The sequence below is a fragment of the Aethalodelphis obliquidens genome, unplaced genomic scaffold (genome assembly GCF_003676395.1).
Source record: "Aethalodelphis obliquidens isolate GAN/ISIS:26980383/991018 unplaced genomic scaffold, ASM367639v1 scaffold2, whole genome shotgun sequence".
NCBI classification, from domain to species: domain Eukaryota; kingdom Metazoa; phylum Chordata; class Mammalia; order Artiodactyla; family Delphinidae; genus Aethalodelphis; species Aethalodelphis obliquidens.
Genome location: NW_020837946.1, coordinates 87,857,663 through 87,881,479, shown reverse-complemented (window position 1 = coordinate 87,881,479; position 23,817 = coordinate 87,857,663). Strand labels below are relative to the sequence as shown.

At 36.1% G+C, this 23,817-nt stretch overlaps 1 protein-coding gene across 1 annotated transcript in view; it reads right to left on the bottom strand.

The window, feature by feature from the left end:
- LRP1B (LDL receptor related protein 1B) overlaps positions 1-23,817 on the bottom strand; it is a 1,467,083-nt gene that overhangs the window by 1,103,146 nt on the left and 340,120 nt on the right. The window lies entirely within an intron of this gene.

Here is a 23,817-nt window from a genome sequence, read left to right as displayed (position 1 = left end):
TTTATGATTCATCTACTAGCAAGGGACTGAATATTCAATTTGTACTTTATAAAGATAATAATATAGTTTTGCTGACTAAATAGAGTATGGATTGGAATAGGTTAGTAAAGGTGGCCAGAAACAAAGTGTCAAGTCATTACCTTAAATTCTTGAAGTGTTATTACGAGAACTTAGAATCAGTTTAGATGGGCAGAATTTGGTGGATTCTGGAGTTAGCTAAGAGTGAGAATAATTTGAACTGGATGAGTGTGTTGGGTAAGGTGAGGGAAAAGGAATATTCTAGTATTGTTTCAGAAGCTTGGTTTGGATCACTCTATGGATCATGACAAAGTTTCATAAGATAGGCAGAAGGAATAGCAGGTTAGAGTAAAAAAAAAAAAAAAAAATGACGAGCTGTGATTTGGACACGAGCTTCATATACCCGTGTGGCTGGCATACATACGAAGTGTGTAGGAGATAGTCAGAAATATATGCCTGGATCTCAGGAGAGAAGGAAAAGTAGAGGTAGGAGTTATGGGTAAGCAGGTGGCAGCTAAAGTGAATAGGATGACTCAAAAAGACAGTAAAATAAGGAGAGCAAGGCAGAAGATGGAAGCCCAGGTAAGAAGGAGAGCTCAGGAGCTGCTGCAGTAAAGAGTGAGAAGGCTGGTGAAGCAGAATTTGCAGATGGCCATAGGGCGCAAGGCAATTAAGGAGAAAGTAGTGTAATAGAGGGAGAGATCAGAAATTCAAATGCTTTCGATTAAAGAGATAAGCATCCGTTGAAAATAAAAATAAAGGTAGTGTGTCTAAGCTTTTTTTTCTCTCTCCAAGAAACTGGCTATGAAAAAAATGACAGAGGAGCATTTCCTGGAGGGTAAAGGTCTTATATTAAAGGCGTAACTCAATAGTAGGCCCCGTATTTCTATCTTTAACCCAGCCTTCTATAAAAATAATTGAGGGGCTTCCCTGATGACGTAGTGGTTGGGAGTCCACCTGCCGATGCAGGGGACGCAGGTTTGTGCCCCGGTCCGGGAAGATCCCACATGTCGCGGAGAGGCTGGGCCCGTGAGCCATGGCCACTGAGCCTGCGCATCCCGCAACGGGAGAGGCCACAACAGTGAGAGGCTGGCGTACCACAAAAAAAAAAAAAAAAAAAACTGAGAATAAATATGAACACCCAAGACACTTGGTGGTTTGAAATTTTTCTACTTCTCTTCCTCTTGAACAAACACCAGAGTTTTTAGAATAGACCATGGAAAAAGCTGAGGAAAAGGGCTTAGTATTGTTTGGGCCATGATCACTTGGGTAGTGACAAACCATTAAAAACCAAGGTCAATGAGCCCTTGAAAAGCTACTGCTTTTTCCAATTCATTGTCTGTGTTTTGGCAAAACAGTTATTATAGTGTCATTCGTTCCAGAGCCGGAGAAGGAACGCCTAATCTAACCTGGTAAAAAAACAAGACATAGCAATAGTCCTGCTGCAGTTAGTGTATATAGTATCTATCCAAAACAAATGTTAAAAAAAAGAAAAATAAAGGTTAACTCAGTGCTATTTTCCTCAACTATAAGAGGAGAAAAATCTAACTGTATTTTATTTCTCTAACTCACTTGTTAAAAACTACACCCTAATGAAAATCAATTTTTAGCCAATAATTCTTCCACAACACACTTACTTACAGACCAGTTGTCTTAGCATTCAGACACATTAAGCTAATCACTTATTAAAAATAACTTTTTCTTGAACACAGAAAACCATCCTTTTAGTAAACTGGTTCTGTTTTGCAATGTTCCTCCTCATACTCTATCTTTGGTGTCATTCATATGCGGATTCATGTATAAGTAAATATAAATGGTTGAACTTTTCAAACTGAAAGATGATTTATTTCTACTTTTTTTGTATAGTAATCTGTAGAGAGGAAATTGCCTAAGGGCTGTGGTAGAATTGCCAGTATACAACTGCTGTCCATGGTCCTGATAGGCAAAATGGCAGTCCAGCAGCGCCCTGAATCAGAACGCCAGTTACTGGTTAATAAAGCTTAGCTAAAGCTTGACTCACAGAGCTGGACAGGACCATATGCTCAACATGTATCTAGCTGAAAAAGCTCCCAGGGAACCACCACTAATCAATTTCTTCAGCTAAGTAGTGTATGCTGAACAGTTTACACAAGTGTCTTTAACACTGGCTACAAAGGCATAACATAAAGAAATAGTTAAAAAAAAAAGAAAAAAAGAAAAAATATATATATCTCACACAGAGACACACACACACACTGATTGATTGCAAATGACCTTGTAAAGGGATATCTTGGCCCATCTCCTAAATACACTGGAAGCTCTGAGTCCAAGGCTCATGCATGGTATAGCTATACCTCCTCATGGATCCTGCTATGACTCAGTTCATGATACTTAATAAATGTCTTGAGTTGAAATGTTGGTGCAGGCAGATGTTCCTTACCCTAACCCTGAAGCTGACTGCAATTTCTTTTGAATCTGATGAGGAAGCAAGGGCAAGGGCAACAGGCTTCACTTTCATTCTCTTCTGTGGTGTCAGGAAAATAGGATTCTGTAGATGGATAGAAGACAAGGGAGATGAAGAGAGTTTGTGCAATTACAAAACTAAAACTCCAAAATGCTTTTGTGTCCCATATTCATCTCAGAATTGTAAAGCAGGATAAAACACTAAGATAAATGCATTTGAACACGCAGAGACCTAATTCCTCTTAAATCTAAACTAGTTACTATAACTTTGCATGGTGTTTTCTTCATGTTCTTCTTGTAAGTAATTGACATCAGACTGCATTCTCTGCAGAGGGCTAACTATTTTCTTCTTTAAAAAAACTGCCAATCTAATTATTGTCCAAGGTAATCAATTTTCCACTATTGCAACCACCCATTAGAGTCGAGCTCTTTCTGATTACAAGCATTCTAAAAGAATCAAATAATAATAATAAAACCTTTCCCCCTCTCTTTTATCGAACAACACATGCAAAGGATCAAAGAAAGAAGTATCTCTGATATATTTTAGAAATAGTAAGAAGGCCAATATACCTGAAGAAATAAGCAATTGTGAGGTGGGAGCAGTAACTAGAGATGAGGCCAGACAAATAAAAGGGGACCAGATTACATAGGATTTCATATGTCACTGAGGGGCTTTAGACTTTATTTTGAATATAATGGAAAAAACCCATGGATTAGGTTTATAGTAAGACAGTGATATGTACTGATATTATCCAATACAAAGTTTTAAAAGGTCATCTAGTGAATTCGATATAGTGAATTCGATAAGAATACAGTACGATATGCCAATGCTGAAATACGGGAGACCAGTTATGTGACTATTGCAGTCATCCAGGTATGAGATAATTGCATATAGAAGCAGTAGAGCTAGTGAAAAGTGATAGAATTTTGGATATATTTAAAAGATTATAGCTAATAATATATCCTGAAGGAGCCATTATGGGGGATGAAAAAGTCAGAAATCTAGCCAATATTTTTGGTGTGAGAAACTAAGACTTGTCACCAACCGAGAAGGAAAAAGCTATAGGTATAACGGTTCTGAAGATTGGAGAAGATCTTGGGCATGTGAGTTTGAAATATCTATTAGACATCCAAGTGGAGATATTGAGAAAGCAGTTAGATGTACATATCTGCAGTTAGAGAGTAGTCTGGACTAGAAAAAATTGGGAGTCATTGGCACACAGATGACATTAAAGCCATGAGACTAAATGAGATCACCATGAGTGTAATTAAGTAGAGAAGAGAAGAAGGCCAAGGATTGAGGTTGCTTAACGAGAAATAGAGGAAGAGTAAATGAGATGGAAGAGGAGCAAGCAGTGAGCTAAGAATACCAACAGAGTGCGATGGTATCCTAAAAGACAAGTGAAGAATGTGTAATAAGGAGGAGGAAGTGATCAGCTCTGTCAGAAAATACTAATACAAAAATTAAGAGGACAACGTTTAAGTTGACCAATGGGTATACTATTACAGAGGCTGTTGGTGACCTTGATGAGAGCAGTTTCATTGGAGGGTTAGAAGTGAAAGCCTAAATGTACCATGCTTAATAGAGAATGAAAGTAGGAGAAATGGAGACAATGAATAGAAGAGAAGACATAGCCCAATAGACAGCAGGGGAAGTGGAGTCAGAAAAGAAAATACATATATATTTTAAGGTGGAAGATATGATTGTATGTTTATGAAAAGGAACCAGTAAATGTGAGAAATGACTGGTGTAGGAGACAGAAGGGAGAGCTGGAGCAATGTGTTTGATTAGTTCAGAAGAGACGAGATCCAGTATTAGCTTCAGATAAGACTATGGATAGGTCACTTATAGTGACCTGTAAGTGGGAGGTCAAAATGTCGAGTGTGTAAGTGCAGATGCCAGAAAGTGGGTACATCTCGAGATGGGAGTCAGTACACATTTTTCTGGGATTGCCTCAGTGTTTTCAGCCCCATGAAAAGTAAAATCATTAATTGAGAGTGAGCTTGAGTAAAAATGTGCTCGTTTGAGAATAGATAACAATATGTGAAATAGACTTCAAGGACGGTAAATTAACTAGGAATGTATGATTGGCTGATAACATTAGGGCAAAATTGAGGTTTTTATGGTCATGAATTGAAACTGAAACCAGGCAGCGTGGTTATTTGCCTTCTTCCAGCTAAGTTCAGTCGCACAGGTAAAGGAACAAAACAGGATTTAAGAGTTGGATTTAATTAGGGTTGTGACTTTGCCAGTTGATTATGACGGAGCAAGTAGATGGCTAGGGGGGTTGAGGTACTATGTAGTAAAGTGATTAAATGATAGACTATGGAACTGAAGAAGAATAAAGAGGAAAGTGAACATATCAAGGATGTCTAAATCTGGGGGAAGTATAAATGGGTATAATGTCCTGGTGGGTTACTGGGGTTGAAATAATAGAGGTAATAAGAGGTACTAGAGGTGGTAAACTAGAAAAGAGGTGGTAGTGGTCAAAGAAGGCTGAAAAAAAATTGAGATGATGGAGGGCTTGCAATGATCACCAATGGCAAGATCTAGAGTCTAGAGAATGGCAATTGGTGTGAATACCTGAGGTTGGGTAGAGAAATTGAGAGGCTAAGTTATTCTAAGTATTATCTAAAAGTATATTGAATTTGCCAAGAATTAAGACAGAGGCAGTATTGGCGAGACAGAGCTACAATCAATGACAAAGAGGAGGGAATGACCTGGGTGTTGGTAGATGATAACAGAAATGAAGAGTAGTGGATAAAATAATCTGATGGCATGAGCTATAAAGCTGAGTATTTTTAGGGAGGAAGGAAGAATGGTCTGTGTGTTGCAATAAGGAGGATGAAGAAAACTGATCCCAACTTTAGACCCAGTGGTAGGAGAACTGTTGGGGAAAATCAATTTTCATTTGAGAGGTTTGCAGGGTAATCAGGGAGGGCCAGGTGTTCTTTACCAAGAAGCTGATGGGATCTGTGAAAGATTAAGTTGAGTATGCAGGGAGTTCTGCAGATAGTGGACTGTGAATTATAGAGGGCACAGTGGAAGACTGAGAAAAGAAGACAAAATGAGAGCCTTTGGGATGATTACAGTTCTGTGGTGATGAGCATGAATGAGAGGAAGGACATAATACAGACACCAAGTTAAGTACTGGTAGATTTAAGACAGACAAGAGATATGGGAACATATGTATATGTATAACTGATTCACTTTGTTACAAAGCAGAAACTAACACACTCCAATAAACATGTTTAAAAAAAAAAAAGACAGAGAAAGGTGAGGGATAGACAGCAGTGGATTTCTGGCACTTTGATTTAATTCCTAATGAGTGATAGGGAAGGCACAGGGAAGGAACTATAGAAATTCAGGCCCAGGATTTTTCTTGAAAATTTTAGCAAAATCAGCTTCATTTTCCCTGAACTTGAAGTAGTGAGAATTTAATTCTGAAGTCAATAGGACCACTGGGAAAGACCCAAAATTAAGTTATCTCAGCCAATAATTCCTCACTTTTGTTTAAGGCATTTGAAGGTACTATGGATGATAGCAGATGAAAGAGGTGTAGAAAGTAAAACTTGAAATACTTTTTGATGGATTTCTCAGTCATTTCATACCTAAATATTTTTTTTTAAAATGATGTGATTCAAGGTAAAAAATCACTTTATTCTGACCAGATTCCCTCTAAGTGCTGGTTCTATTTGTAATTGATCCATGACAATATTCCTCTAGGGAACTTGAGCTTCGGGTGCAATTGTAGCTTCTCTAAAGGTAATGATGTATTTCTATCCATTCGCTAACTACATTAGTTTACAATTATTTGCTAATCAGTTGTATCCACACACAATGATGGGAACCCCTTTAGGACATGAACCCTCTGAATATCCCCAGAGCTTAGCATAATGACTGGTCTATATTGGATTTTTAGCAAATATTTATCCAATAAGTAGATGAAAGAATAAACAAAAAAACCCTATTTCTGAAGACTGATTCTATGAAAAAGAGCATGAAACTAGCATAAATGCACGACTCTGAATAAAATGTCTCTGAAACGCTAAATGCCAAGAAAGCTACCTTAAATAATAACTGACCCATGAAACAGTTTATGAGCATGCTTTCATATAAAATAAGTACTTTCATATAGTACTGTCATACATATTTCTTTGACCCCAACCCCTCTTTTGAAAGACATGATCCTACCTTTCTCACACCTAACTTAGTTCCTTTTCACTTAAGACACGGTTTTTATTACCTAACTGCAAAGGTGACAGAGGGATATTGGAGTAAATGATTCTTTGTGATCATACAAAAGAGTTGATATTAAGTCAACCTTAAAAATTATACTCTATCAGACTATTACTTTCTTCACCTAGTCCAGATTAACCTCCTGCACACACACCCCAAAAGTATATCTTGCATTTTATGCCATTTTCCTGCCCTTTAGCTGTTCACCTTACTGCAACTTCACGGTCTCCAGGTTTATCAGGTTTCAAATCTCTTTCAATAAATTTGTACATATCAATGTTCCCCTACAAAGCCTTCTCTCAGACAGATGATATTTGGTCTTTTATCTTCGAACCATCCATACATACATTATATCATTTGTAGCTCCTTTTCTAGTCTATCAATTGGGATCGAATTAATGGCACCTAGTCTGCTCTGTATTACTAGATTAGATCTCTACAGACGTAATTTTAAACTAATTATAATTTTGAAACAGAAACTATTACATGTCCAAAATAAAAAAAGACAGATAAAAATGAAAATGGTATTGAAGGAAAAGGAAAATATACATTGGTGAACTAAATAAACTTTGGGGGAGAAACCCAACAATCAAAGAGAAAAAAAATTATCAACGAAGATAGTTTAGCCCAGAAACAAAAATAATCTGAAAGTAATAATGTCTCTGTATCTAGATAGTTTTAAAAAAATGAGTGCTATTTTTTCCATAGTAATTATTTCTATTTGAGCAAGGAAAACAAGATATATCAATAATTTAAAAATCCAATCTATGTTTTTATATGTACACAAGTTTTTTCCCTGAATTTTTTAATTAATTTTTATTGGAGTATATTTGATTTACAATATTGTGTTAGTTTCCACTACACAGCAAAATGAATCAGTTATATGTATACATATATCCACTCTTTTTAGACTCTTTTCCCATATAGGTCATTACAGAGTACTGAGTTCTAGGTTCTTATTAGTTATCTATTTTATATATAGTAGTGTGTATATGTCAATCCCAATCTCCCATTTTTTTCCCTGATTTTGGGGGCTGTGAAATTCAGTGCAATGTATAAACTAGAAATACAGTAGTTCCAGTTTGGAAGATATTGCTGAGTGCAATTCAGTAACATTTGTCTCAATTCCAGCGTCCTAAAAGACAGAAACTGTTAATACCAGAAAAGCCACATTGTCCTGGCTGGTTAACCCACACAGATCTTCCTAACCCAGACTGGTGAGGTGAAAGATACCTTTAGTTTCATCCCAAAGAGTTCTCCAGCCCCTCACCTGCCCATTCAAAAGAGAAGCACACCACCATACTGATGTGGATTTAGCCACTGTTAAAAATGAGAAGAATGGGTGAGTTACGTTCATAGAGAATTGCCTTCTTTGCCTTCCATCCTCAAGGTGGAATCACTAACATTCTTCTCTGACTTTTCTCAACACATAGAATTCTTCATCTTGTTCTTCGCTTACTTAGACATCAGGATTTTAATTTTAGAACTGATTGTAATGGGTCTCAAGTGATACTATACTATATATATATATCCTCCCTCCCCTTCCCCCCTCTCTTTATATATAAATAATATAAAACTATCCAATATGTTGTTTTGACTGAGTTGTTATTAAGATCTGTTCCAGTGCCTATATAATGTCTACTTACTCTCTAGAACCATGTGGTAAAAATTGCTTTCTTAATTGGGATCTCACAGATAAGAATTTTTTGGGGATATAAAAAATGGTAGAAGTAATCACCTGATGGGATGTAGAATTCAAAGAGAAAGTAATTAGACCCTTCAAAATAAAAGTCAAAAGCAATAATATAGTTGGGGTGTATTTGGTTCATTGGAGACTATTGGTAGTCTTTGGAAAGCAAAACAAAACAAAATAATTGGATACTTACCATCAAAGAGAGAATGAGATAACAAAGCAGTTTAACATCATTTGGCATTCTCAAAACATTAAATAAAACAAAAATGTATACACGAGGACAAACCACATAGCAAAAGTAAGTGATGAAATAGGGTTCACTGACCAGAGATATGAAATAATAGCAAAGATTTTGAAATTCAGATAGCTTTTAACAAATCTCAAGTTTAAGCCTAAATTTAAAGAAATAAAAATATAAAGGCTGAAAGCGTTTAAGATGTGGGATAGCAGTAAAGGAAGAGAGAAGAAAATGGGGAAGAAAGGGGAAAAAATTAAGGGAGAGAATGGGAGGGAGGGAAGGAGGGAGGGAGAGTATCTTTCTCCTGTAAACCACATTTCTCAGGGTTTTTTCTCAGACAGCAGCCAGCCCTTACTGGCTCCTCAGGAACTATCCTCTATTCCAGGTATTTGGGAACCCTTTGCTACAGTACATCCTGACCCTTCTCTTAGAGTTCCCAGGTATAATGAATCTTTGTATTAATTTATACAATATTATACCCGAAAAAAGGTTTAGTAATATGTCCAAACATCTCATTTTACTGGTTTTCAAAGCCACTGGTCTAGCTGACGTCTAGCTCTCTCTGTCCTTTAGAATCTTCCTGTAGGTTTATCAAACACAATACAACTGTGATAAATGGAATATTGCCTGCCATATTAGCAAACAAAGGATGTCACAGTCATTAGGGATTGCATCCACTGCCAATGGTGAGCTGGTGAGCCCTGAGGGAACTCAGAAAGGAAAAGATTATCTGCCATCTAGTAGCCATCAGACTGCAGCCGCTCCCCACAACAAGCCCTGAGGAAACTCAGGATGTGAAAACACGGGCTACTGGCCCTGGAGAGCTGAGGTGCATATCAAAGGAATGATTTCACTGAGCCCAGACTCTTGCATCTTCCCATACATAGAAAAGTGCTAAATTCCTTGAGATTTCTACTTTTCTTTAATTAACAGTAATGTTTTGTTCCTACTACCTTCCCTTTGTCGCAAAACTCCTACATATCCTGGGTCCGAGGCCTCACCTCCACCGTGCTGTTCTCTCAGGGTTACTTGAGATGCTGCCTCCTGGGCTTGAAGTCCTAAAAATTTCCACTGAATAAAACATAACTCTCAACTTCTAGGTTATGAATAATTTTTTAGTCGATGTCTGCAACACTTACCTGGTGAGCAACCAATCAATTTTCTGATTGCTCTATTAAAACACGTATAGCAAAAACTTTTAGTTGCTACCAAATACCCATTATCCCCTTCTTCCAAGTCTGATTCTATTGAAGCAGTGTTTGTGCAATGGAAAAACTACATCTCCCAGTCTTTCGTGCTATTGAGGGTGGTTGTCTGTTAAAATTATGGCCAATGGAATGGAGATAGAAATTTGGGGGTTAAGCTTCTGGAAACTTCCTTAAGAAGGTTGATTTGCTTGGCAGAGATAGTTTATTCTTCTTTCTTCTCCTAGATTTGATAGGGACAGAGTAAAGGGACAAAGTAGGTAATTAAATAGTTAATCCCACTAGAGAATTGTAAGTAAAGAAAAAAGTATGGGAGACCCCTGTAAGTTAATGATCACTCAAGAAAGCAGGTTTGCTTAACCACAAAACCAAGCAAGGGGACTTCCCTGGTGGTCCAGTGTCTAAGACTCTGCGCTCCCAATGCAGGGGCCCTGGGTTCGATCCCTGGTCGGGGAACTAGGTCCCATGTGCTGCAACTAAGAGTTTGCATGCCACAACTAAAGATCCCGCATGCTGCAACTAAAAGATCCTGCCTGCTGCAACTAAGACCTGGCACAGCCAAATAAAAAAAAATTAAAAAACACAAAAACAAAACAAAACTAAGCAGGCTTGCTTAGCAACAAAACTCATGCAGCAGAAGCATAAGACATGCCCCCAAACAATAAAACAATGGTGGCATGAGACCTGCATCCTGACCAATGAGCTCAGTAAATTAATGACCCCTATGATATGCTCTCTGCACACATAAAAAACAATAATTTGTGGAAAGGTGACATGTCAAAGTGAAAGACCCTCACTGTACTGAGACCTGAAATAATTTTTCCATAGTGCCATGACAGTCCTGGCTTGACCATGCAGGTACAAGAAAACTCTTCAACCCAGCCTGGAGGAGGAACTGATGATGGTAGCATGGTGGCTATTCAAGAATGAGGAAGAAAGTGGTCTTTTTCCTCTCCCCACTTTTTTTTTTTATTATAAAACTGTAGCCCACTAAGTTCTCATGGCTCGGCATCCTCTCGCCTACTCACTTATAAGTCTCACAAGCGTCCTATTCTAATAAACCACTTCTTACCTATCACTTTGCCTCCCACTGAATTCTTTCTGCACCGAGACATAAAGAACCGGAGCCCCCTGAAACACCACCTAGTGGTTTCAGAATATGGGTGTTACATTTGGAGCTGCAGTGACCATCTATGACCACTGGCCTACCCTGAGGATGGAAGGCAAATGACAAGGACAGCAGAAGGGAAATATAGGAGTCTGGGACACAGATCACACCATGAACACATCGACCTATCCCTGGACATTTCTTACAAGAGAGAAAAATGAATTACCATCTTTTTCTACCAGTCTTTTTAAGATCTGTTTTTAACAGCCAAATTCAATTCCTAACTGATGCAACGTGAGTGAGCAAGGCAACACTAAGATATAAAAAATATGTAAAGAGAATGGAATATGTAAAGAGAATCATAGGAGTTGGGAGCTACACCAGTCAATTAGAGTGGATAACAGTCAGACACTTAAACTGTATCTTGGTTTTGGGGGGCAGGTGGTTTATAACTTTAGAGATTTTGAAAATTTAAGGCTATCTAGAGAAGCACAAGAAAAACATGATCAAGCCACAGGAATGTGGAATCTATTGGAGAGAAAAGGCTATAAAGAGAGGGTGTGGGGAATTTTACAACGCAATATGCAAGCATTTGCTCAGAGTGCAAACTGCTAAGCATTGACTGTGTTACTAAAAATGGTTGTTAGAATTTCTCTCCCTGGAGGCCTTCCAAATTGGGTAGATAGCAATCTGTCTAGGCAAGTTTGAGTTCAGACCAGCCTAGAGGCAGATGGATGGACTGGATGACCTCTGAAAGTCCCTTCTGGCCCTATTATCTTAAAATTGTTTCACACTGAGAGAAAGTTATTGCTGCTACTCTATTTGTAGTTATAGTCATTGAGGAGACCTTTGCTTTCCTTCTACATATTGCAGATATTTCTGGTAAATAAGAACAAAACTGAAGGGAGCAAATCACTTTAGGCAAAATGCAGAAGTGAATTTTCCTGACAAAGAGCATATTGTTTGAGGCCAATAATTTCGGCATACAGTGAAGTATGCTTTGTGTGTTACTCTGCAGAGCCCTATACACTTTTGCACTTCATCATTCTGTTTCCTTTGTGTTTGTCTTCTCTGCCCAGTTGATTGAGTCCTTGTAGTGAAGTGACTTAGGTAGAAGTTAAATGTAAGTTTGTTTATAGGTAGAAGTTAAATGTAAGTTTGTTTAGGTGATTCCGATCTATTAGGGGTATAAGATGTATACATAGAAAGAAAATGGATGAATCAAACCAAGGCATATTTGCATTGCAAAGTTCACCTCATAAGGTAAGTTATACTGTGTTGGGCAAGCATACCAGGCTTTGACCCCAAACATATTTCTCTCAGTTCTGTACTTTTTGTTAGTTTAAATGGGCAGGATACAAACTTGACTTACAGGAAAGGAACTGGAAGTTATTTGGGAGTAGGACACAGCACTCAAAGTAAGCATCAATACATGACTAGTAGAAACATTGTGTTTACACCGGTTTTAAAAAACAGGAACTAAAGAATCACAACATAGGTGAAGTGCATAAAGATATAAATTTTTTTACAACTCCCTGAAATAAGCATTTCACAGGCTAGGAAAATCTAATAGAATACATATTCACATGTATATATTTCTATATGCATTTACAGACAATCAATTTTATATACAATTTGTATATAATATTTACATATTCTATAGAAAACTATTTAGATTTAAGAGCATTTTATACCTAATATATCTCTCCAAATTTCTTAGAGACCTCTTAAGTAACATTTAACTGACCTAACTAAAAATTAGACAATTTAGGTTCTTAGTGTCTCTGCTCTGAGAATATCAGATAAATCTCGGAGCCATTTATTGAACTGTATAGATTTTTTTTCTTGGCACTCTTGGTTTTGCACCCACAGTCTGAATGAGAACACATCACACGTTTCCGCTAATAGAACTGAAAAATGCTCTTTGGAGCCTGTTCTTCCAATTCTCCTTGTATCTAACACTCAAGCCTTGGTTCTAGTCACACTGACCTAATTCAGAAGAGGCCCTGTGAGCAGAGTGATCTCACTTTGGTAGCATCTTATGGTTTCTACAACCACAGCAGGTTGTCTGCACTGGTGCACAATACCCTGTGGCACAGAGAGGTCAATTATTTGAAACCAAACTTCAAATTCCATGCTTTCTCTTAATCATAAACCTAATGGAGAGCTAGAATGCAAATTCTGCATTAGTGTAAATAAACCTGGGTGGTGTATTTTCCCCCAAAAGATTAATCTTTAATGAATTTGTTGTGTCTAAACTCAAATATGCAAGTATATGTAGAAAGGTTTGGAGAAACTTAAAATTTACACGCATATTTCTCTACACCTTCACATGAGTAAAACAAATAATAATTTGGTCTGATTATGAACTGACTAATTATGGGGAACTCAGAAGAGCCCAGTTTCACAGCTATTTTGTTTTTCTGAGTATTATTTTATATACTGAGATATTCAGTTATGATGACATTAATACACATGTGATTCAGTGGAATAGAGCTTACTATATAAGTGATAACAGTGGATCAAAGAAAAGGCAGCAGAACTAGTTTGTTGTGCAATTTTGAACAGATTAGAAATTCAGAATTGAAAATACGGGCTGTAAAGTGTAGAAAATCTCCCTCTACAGAATTCTGTAAGGTTTACTAGAATTCCAGATTGGGCTTAACAAATCTCAAATCTTCTATTTATCAGTTACTTCTTACTGGAATGGCATTGTGTTGATTTTTACTTCAAAATGTAACCTTTCTCCACTGAATGACTTTGAAAATCTCTCCTTTTGCCTTCCAGTTCCCATTTTGAAAGTTGAATTCCTAACGAGTTTTTTTTTAAACTTCCTATCTTTAATATTTCAAAGCTACTCTAAAGAGTTAAAATGCACTTCTGCGTTTCCTTTCCATATTTCTCACCAAATGAAAGCACTAATTTTCTCAAGGGGATAGAGCTAATAGTCAAATTGAGACATTCAATTCTGCAAGGTTGTTATATAGTTTTTCAGCTTGTTGTTCACTCAGTACATTTTTTTTTTCCTGCTCAGTCAATTAATAAAACTGACAGGGAACATATAGTTAGTTCAAAATGGTTTTTGGTAGAGTTTTTTACAAGTCATCGTGCTGCTTTAAGAACAGGTCAGAAAGGATGCTGAAGCATAACGATTTTATGCATAACTCTGAGTTGATATGTTAAGGCCCAGTAGTCAAAACTGGCAAATGAAAACTCAAGGTCACAGTATTTAAACTTTATTCTCAAACTGCTTTTCTGTGCGGCTCCTGGGGATGCCATTCAACCTTAGCTACCTGCTTTAATTTTTTACTTTTTAAAATATCAAGCTGCTTGTGTCAAAAACCAAATAATGAATCATAGGGCATTTGACCTCACATTTGAGGCTGAGTAGAGACCTGAGTTTGTTGTTATATATTTCCCAATGTTAAGATAAAAGAAAATAAAACTGAGGCATCAACTAAGGTGGTATTTTGGTAGCTTGTTAAAGATGGGATTCCGGTTATTTAATATAGTAAGTACATTTTCCTAGTACCTAACTTTTGTCTAGAAAAGAATCCACTTAATATGGCTCTGCATGTCGTCTATTTTGACTTTACCTTACATGAAGTACATTCAAGTGACACATTAAAGAATAACACTTAACATGTTTCTTTTGGGAACTGATCAATATGAAGGGATAGATGACTGTTTAGCTCAAAGTTTCATGATTATAATAATGCATTTTAATCTTCTAAGAATAAGTTACATAACCTGCTACATATATGCAACAATTCTAGTCTTCATGTGCTTAACAGTAAAACAGTGTAATATAGTATCCTTATAATATTATTGAGAATATATCCTACTGTCATTTTTCACACTGTTTCTCTTTACCGTTGTATGCAATGTATTTAAAGAGGGTCATACTACATCCTTATTCCAATGTAACCACGCCAGGTCTAATACCAAGTATTTTTTCAGCTTCAAACTCAACTCTCTCTACTCAGGACACTATGCTTCAAACAAACCAAATAACTTAGAGCTCTCTTGAGCGAACAATGCTTTCTTACTTGTGCCTCTGTACATATAGTTCCTGGCTTTTGAAATGTTCTTCCTTCTCTCATCTGCCTACTCAACTCCTAGAATAAGATGCATATCAACTCTCTTGGGAATTCTCCTACATCCCCTCAAGCGGATTAGATGCTCCTCATTTTATTCTACCTTAGCCATTTTTACCTTCCTCCATTAAGATGCGTGAATTCCATGAAGGCAGAAAATAGGACTTTCTATATCACTAGGGCTTAGGTGAGCACCTGGAATACTGTCAGTGCTTAATAAACGTTTACTGGAGTTGATACATGAATTGAATATAGGGAAAACTTTACTGTGTTTCTATTGGCACATTTATAATATTCCTTTTGGCTTCATACCCTTTATTATTTCTTACAAACTATTCTTTGTTTTCTATCATATCAGAAAGAGGCAGGTGAGGGAAAGATCCAGATAAATGATGAGCCCTGGTGCCCATGAATATTCATATAAATTAACAGTTCCAAAATTGGTGGAAATATTAACAAGTCTCTTCTGTTGGGAAGAGATTACTGGGAGGTGGTAAACCTGATTTTTTGGCTTTTCATGGTTTCATACAGGCCTTCTATATAACAGGCTGTTACGTTTGAGGAACAGGCACAATAAGAGTTGTCTGAACCAAGGAGTAAAGCTCTGTATCAAAACAATTGTCACCTCTTCTACTACAAATATTAAGCAAACAAACAAAATAAATACTCTATTGGGTGTGAGATGTGGATACAGGTTTTTGACATGCATCTATTTAAAAATCAAAATCACCCGAAACTAGAGTACAACAACAATTGAAGGTCCATAATGCACCGGGATTATCACCATGGAAAAGATTTGGTCAAAAAATATTGAAGTTGTATAAGTTAGTTTGAAATCACTGTTAAGAAGAGAGATGGGATAGCCTCATCCACCAGAGGGCAGACAGCAGAAGAAAGAAGAACTACAATTCTGCAGCCTGTGGAATGAAAACCACATTCACAGAAAGAGAGACAAAATGAAAAGGCAGAGGACTGTGTACCAGATGAAAGAACAAGATAAAACCCCAGGAAAACAACTAAATGAAGTAGAGACAGGCAACCTTCCAGAAAAAGAAGTCAGAATAACGATACTGAAGATGATCCAGGACCTTGGAAAAAGAATGGAGGCAAAGATCAAGAAGATGCAAGAAATGTTTAACAAAGACATAGAAGAATTAAAAAACAAGTACCTGGAAGAATTAAGGAACAAACAAACAGAGATGAACAATACAATATACAATAAATGAAATGAAAAATACACTACAAGGAATCAATAGCAGAATAACTGAGGTAGAAGAATGGATAAGTGACCTGGAAGGCCAAATGGTGGAATTCACTGCCATGGAACAGAATAAAGAATAAAGAATGAAAAGAAATGAAGACAGCCTAAGAGACCTCTGGGACAACAGTAAACACACCAACATTCACATTATAGGGGTCCCAGAAAGGGAAGAGAGAGAGAAAGGACCCAAGAAAATATTTGAAGAGATTATAGTCAAAAACTTCCCTAACATGGGAAAGGAAATAGCCACCCAAGTCCAGGAAGTACAAAGTCCCAGGCAGGATAAACCCAAGGAGAAACATGCCAAGACACATAGTAATCAAATTGACAAAAATTAAAGACAAAGAAAAATTATTTCTGGATAAAAACTCTCCAGAAAGTGGGCACAGAGGGAACATACCTCAACATAATAAAGGCCATATATGACAAACCCACAGCAAACATAATTCTCAATGGTGAAAAACTGAAAGCATTTCCTCTAAGACAGGAAAAAGACAAGGATGTCCACTCTCACCACTTTTATTCAACATAGTTTTAGAAGTCCTAGCTACAGCAATCAGAGAAAAAAAGAAATAAAAGGAATCCAAATTGGAAAAGAAGTAAAACTGTCACTGTTTGCAGATGACATGATACTCTACATACATAATCCTAAAGACGCCACCAGAAAACGACCAGAGCTAATCAATGAATTTGGTAAAGTTGCAGGATACAAAATTAATGCACAGAATACACTAACAACGAAAAATGAGAAATAGAAATTAAGGAAACAACCCCATTCACCATTGCAACAAACAGAAAAAAATACCTAGGAATAAACCTACCTAAGGAGGTAAAAGTCCTGTACTCAGAAAACTATAAGACACTGATGAAAGAAACCGAAGATGACACAAACAGATGGAGAGATATACCATGTTCTTGGATTGGAAGAATCAATAATGTGAAAATGACTATACTACCCAAAGCCATCTACAGATTCAATGCAATCCTTATTAAATTACCAATGGCATTTTTTACAGAACTAGAACAAAAATTCTTAAAATTTGTATGGAGACACAAAAGACCCCAAGTAGCCAAAGCAATCTTGAGGGAAAAAAACGGAGCTGGAGGAATCAGACTCCCTGACTTCAGACTATACTACAAAGCAACAGTAATCAAGACAATACAGCACGGGCACAAAAACAGAAATATCGATCAGTGGAGCAGGATAGAAAGCCCAGAGATAAACCCACGCACCTATGGCCAATGAATCTATGACAAAGGAGGCGAGGATATACAATGGAGAAAAGACAGTCTCTTCAATAAGTGGTGCTGGGAAAACTGGGCAGCTACATGTAAAAGAATGAAATTAGAACCCTCCCTAACACCATATACAAAAATAAACTCAAAATAGATTAAAGACCTAAATGTAAGCCTGGACACTATAAAACTCTTAGAGGAAAACATAGGAAGAACACTCTTTGACATAATCAAAGCAAGATCTTTTTCATCCCACCTCCTAGAGTAATGGAAATAAAAACAAAAATAAACAAATGGGACTTAATTAAACGTAAAAGCTTTTGCACAACAAAGGAAACTATAAAAAAGATGAAAAGACAACCCTCCGAATGGGAGAAAATATTTGCAAATGAATCAATGGACAAAGGATTTAATCTCCAAAATATATAAACAGCTCATGCAGCTCAATATTAAAAAAACAAACACCCCAATCCAAAAATGGGCAGAAGACCTAAATAGACATTTCTCCAAAGAAGACATACAGATGGCCAAGAAGCACATGAAAAGCTGCTCAACATCACTAATTAGAGAAATGCAAATCAAAACTACAATGAGGTATCACCTCACACCAGTCAGAGTGGGCATCATCAGAAAATCAATAAACAATAAATGCTGGAGAGGGTGTGGAGAAAAGGGAACGCTCTTGCACTGTTGGTGGGAATGTAAACTGATACACCCACTATGGAGAACAGTATGGAAGTTCCTTAAAAAACTAAAAATAGAATTACCATATGACCCAGTAATCCCACTTCTGGGCATATAACCTGAGAAAACCATAATTCAAAAAGACACATGCACCCCAATGTTCACTGCAGCACTGTTTACAATAGCCAAGTCATGGAAGTAACCTAAATGCCCATCGACAAATGGATAAAGAAGATGTGGTACATATGTACAGTGGAATATTACTCAGCCATAAAAAGGAACGAAACTGGGTCATTTGTAGAGACATGGAAGGACCTAGGGACTGTCATACAGATTGCAGTAAGTCAGAGAGAGAAAAACAAATATCGTATATTAATGCATATATGTGGAATCTAGAAAAATGGTACAGATGATCCAGTTTGCAAGGCAGAAATAGAGACACACATGTAGAGAACAAATGTATGGACACCAAATGGGGAAAGAGTCGGGGGGAGGAAGATGAGAGAGAGAGAGAATTTGAGATGACATTTTAATAAAGAATATCTCTTTTTTTTAAGTTAGATCCTTCAATGTTAGATCATTTTAAGCTATTAATATATCTATGCACCATTTTTTCTATATTTACAAAATTTTGTTTCCATAGTTATTCTTAAAAATAAATCTGTCTGGGGGGATAGAGCACTAGTTAGTATAATATTAACATTAATCAAAGATGTAAATCCACTACAAAAAGATTTATTTCCAATAAAAAATCTTAGATTATCATTTTGAATTCTGGGCTATGATACAGAGCCAAATTACTTAGTTACTTTTCCCAAAGGTATTCAGTTAGCTATTTAACTGTCTCTAGAAGTCAACATATTCAAACAAACAGCTGAAACTTGAAATCCAATTCTTTTTAGCAGAATTAGTTTACAAGTATATCTGATAAATCAGTGTTAAAAAGTCAAATATCTTACTAATTAAGCAGAAGTTAAAAAAACTAAACCCCTGAAAAATGAATATATGTACTTATGTATGTACATATATATGTGAACCTATGCATATGCATGTATATGTACACACCTCTATACATATATATAATTAGAACAGTCTGCAACAAGTATACTCTCCTAATTTCATATATGTGTCATTGGTCAACATAAACTACATCTGCAATAGTCTTGCAGAGGAAGGATACACTTGTAGAAGATCTGTTCTTTCTAAGAATTGTTGCTTTGCTTCTGAGAAGCATTAATTTGGCCCTGAAACCAACCAGTGTCAAGGGTCATAGCCATTCACTAAACTAACTCAATTGCTTAAACTAATCTCTTTGGAGAAAATGTTTACACTTAAGATAGATCTGAGACTATCTGATCACCTTAACACAACCCAACACAAAGAAAGAATACAGAGGATCTACTCAGTTGCTGGAGCTTTAGTAATCAAACGTGGCCTGAGCACACAAACCCAGGTCCTCCTGGCTAATTCCAGTTTGCTTGTTTTCTAGCTCTAGGTTTACTGATGTTTCAAGTGACTTGAGTACACACTGTGAAGTTTCCCTCCATGTGCTTTAAGCTGTATGTTGCTGACAGATACACTTTCTATAACACTGCTTATAACTGTACCTCTTTTCCATACCTTTGTTTTCAGATTCTGCATGCTGAAATCCCCTTCTGTAGCATGGTAAGCTCATTTTAATTTAGAAAGAGATTGGTAGTACTTTTCAATGGGAACTTTTAAAATAGAAATAGAACAAGATCCATTCATACAATAAAATGAAAGTAAAAACAATAAAATGCTCCAAATTCATTTGTTTTCCTTATTGAATTCACTAACTTCTTTCTTTCCTTCCTTCCTTTTTGGTAGCTAAAAGCTATTCTGATGCTACTCTGAAATCAGTGTTGTAATGACTAATGAAGCACCACCACAAGATAAAATTTGTTTTTTTCATTTTTCCAGAAAGGAGAGTCCTGAATTTGAGTTAAGAATTAATTCCTAACTCTTTTATTAAATTTAATTTTGTCAAATCAATTAATTAAATCTAATTAATTGGGGTAGATTAATTCCTTTTTGGAATATTTGAAATATATGAGATCCACACAGAAGTTTTAAGGATTACTAATTTTCCTATGGTGAATCACTGTAGTTATTAATAAGGTTTGCCATTTACCTTGGTCCATTTTGAGAAAGCCTCTAATTTGTAAATTAGCTCCAGGATTTTTTGGCATCATCTCATAAGAATTTACTTTTATGAATAGTAATATAAAAGAAAAATATATAAAATTTTAAACGCAAGTCAGTGTCTAAAACAAATACATTAAAATAAACATACTAGAATTACTAGAATCTAAAATAAATACATTAGATTGTAGGTAGAGAAAAATGTAATTGCATATCGGGAAAATTATATTCTAATTGGCAAGTAAAATAATCAAATGGAATTTTAAAATTTCTTAATATGCATTATTTCAAGGAGTTAGATGATACACACAAGAATCTTATTCTTCTTTAGGTTCCTGATCAAATACACCAAATTAATACATTATACACTCATAATCATGTAGGAAGAGGTTTAGAAAAGAGAAATCAGAAAAGAAGAGTATGTGTGTCTGTGTATGCATATTTGTGTGTCTGTGTGGGGAGCTTTTCAGATGTCAGAGAGTGTCATTTCCTAATCAGTTTTAGTAAGCTCTTCACACACTTATCCCCTTGAATTTAAAGGGAGATTGGAATGCTTACTGGAAAACATAGATTACATAATCACTTTTTTCGGGCCACAGAAGAGAGAATCCCTTTTTGCAGTGACCGGAAGAGTTCCCACACTCTTTTAAAAGAGTAATAGCAGAGAGCACACCAGAGACTGTCAGTCCCTTGAGCATTTAAATATGCGACCGTTTTGCACTGCAAATATAATTTAACTAGGGTTGTGAATAAAAAGAGGGCTTCTCTTCTTTATAGCTACTTTAAATGTCAACAAAATGAATTATCTTAAGAATGTCAAATACTAAAATGGTGTTTTGATACACCTCAGTCCAAGTATTCTCCATTAGTTGAATTTGTTCACTTCCTCCAGCATTCTGGAAGAAGGATTTTTGTGGAACTATCCTGTATTGAGAGGTATCATACTGTATAGAATATGTTTTCATTGCTCATGCAATTTACATATAGTGATATTACCACCAATATGAAATATTACGCAGGAAGACATGAAATTATCTGAAATATAATGTGGTGATTTTCAAGGTTCATATTGTAAAACTTTTACAAGTACAGTCCTATATATAAGTACACCCATATGCAAAAATCCACTGTGTTCTTTAAATGAAGCTAAATTATGGAGATTAAAATATCAGTGTTATAGAAAATCATTAATAATAGATATCTTTTCATTACCCTTACCAAGGAGAAATTGATTTTTTCTAGGAAACCATTCAGAAAACAATTCAGTTAATACAAAAGCACTCCCAAGACCAAAATATCACCTCCAAAATGTTATATTTTTCTCCTTATTAATTTTCATAAAGGCTACAAATATATCACCAAACGTACTTTGGAACTTTTATGAGTATAAAGAAAACATCCATCTTTGAATTGTGTCTTAGGCTTCATAATTATTTAGAGTGTGTGCTTGGAATCCAACAAAAAGGAAGAAATGGAAAGAGAAGTGATTTAAAAAGAATTTTTCTACAGAAAAAAGCATTTCTAAAAATCAATGTGATGTTTGAATTAACCTGGTTTCTTTCTTTATTGTATGTCTATAGTAAATGAAAAAGTCCTTAGAGACTTGATGGGGCTGTTGCCTAATGAACTCTTCAGAAAACATCTTTTCATTGAATGTGACCCAGAATCAGGAGGAAGGTTGAAGGTGGGAAAGTACACTCAGTTCCCATGATATACTTTTGCATATAATCAATCATCTTTTCTAAACACAAACCATATACATGTGATAAATCTGGTGTTGCTTCCAAGATTTCTATTTTGTCTATGTGTCTGGGGCACCTTATCAGGCCAAGCAGGGAAACACATTTCTGATATTTCTTTCTCAATGCAGAAATACTTCATTAAACCACTGACTCTGGAATCACTGTGTCATTCAGTCATCTTGATCCTACCATTCTATGTAGTTGTGCAAGGCCACAGAATTAGGTGAAAACCCCTCTACTGAGGTAAATAACAGGTAGAGATCCAAATATACTTCTTATTTCTAAGTCCACCACAGGTCATAATACGTTAAGTCTTTTAAAACACTTTATTTGGTGAAATTTAGAAATATTAAAAAGGCCAAAGTGGTACAATCAGCCTCCCACTGGCAAATTAAGAAATAAAAAAGGTTGTCACTGTGATAAAGATATGAAACTTGGAACAGTTGGAAACTTAAATTAGAACAGGAAAAAAGATGGAAGCTACAAATTCTAAACCTCAGTCTGAAGTATATGCTATCTTTTCAAAAATCAACAGAATTTAATATCATTTCATTTTTGTTCAGATATTGAATAGTTAGTTGATCCCCTGTTTTACTATTAACATATCCCTTTATCTTTTAAATCCCAGCTCTAAATTTTATTAGAAAACTCAGATATATTTTCATATGATCCACAGCACTGAAATATGTTTAAGATACTCAAATCTGTATAATCACCTCTGAGAAGTATTTGGCAATGTGATGATTTCACTCTTTTAGAAGCTTAGTCACACATGTCTATCTGAAATTTTGTTTTAAGTGTAATAAGAACCCTGAATTATAACTAAAGCAAATAGAATTAGGCTCTAGAAAATATAATTTCTGTAAAGAAAATTAAACTTTTTAACTTCTAGTACGTTGTAATTCACTAATTTACTTTCTATTAATATCACTTTTAAAGCTATACAATTATAAAAAGGAGTACATGTCACAAAGCCTCTAAATACAAATAAAATTTCTTATTAATTATTATTACACGTGTTCATAAGTAAAACTAAGAATCAACTGGCTCCTTATGTGACCCTGTCAGAGTTCAAGGCTAAGAAAGGAAACTTGGCCAAAGAAGGAAGACCTTTAACTTCTCAATCTGAATATGTCTACAGGGCCAGAGTAATTGGACATCCCTTTAGAAAGAGGGAAAAGACCTAGTGATCCAGCTGATCTATGCTGTCTCAACATCCTTACCACTTTGAATTACCTTTCTACAAGATTTACTCTTTTTCTAATATACGTCTCCATCTCTGGTTTTGAACCCAGTTTATTTCAGCCCAAATGTGGGAAACTGGCAGCCAGTAAGCCCTGACACATCTCCAAACAAGTTGCGTTAGGCCTGTACATTGTTGACCATACAATGTTTAAAAAGCAGTAGCTAACTTTGAACATTTTAAACACAAAGATGTGGAGCTCCTCCTGAAAACCTGGAATTGACCTAGGACCTTTCCAAAATGGGAGCAATTTAGTGTCAATCTGTCCAGACACCAGATATGCATCTCCAGCTTTCTACAGTTCCTTCCATTCTTTATTGTCTCACTGACCTCGACACGAAGAACGTGTTACTCTTTGACAGTTCCAATAAACATCCTTTGTGTTACATTCAACATGCTAGAATCTGAGTTAGAACCTTCTGATTCAGTGGTTTCTTTCCCGCTTCCA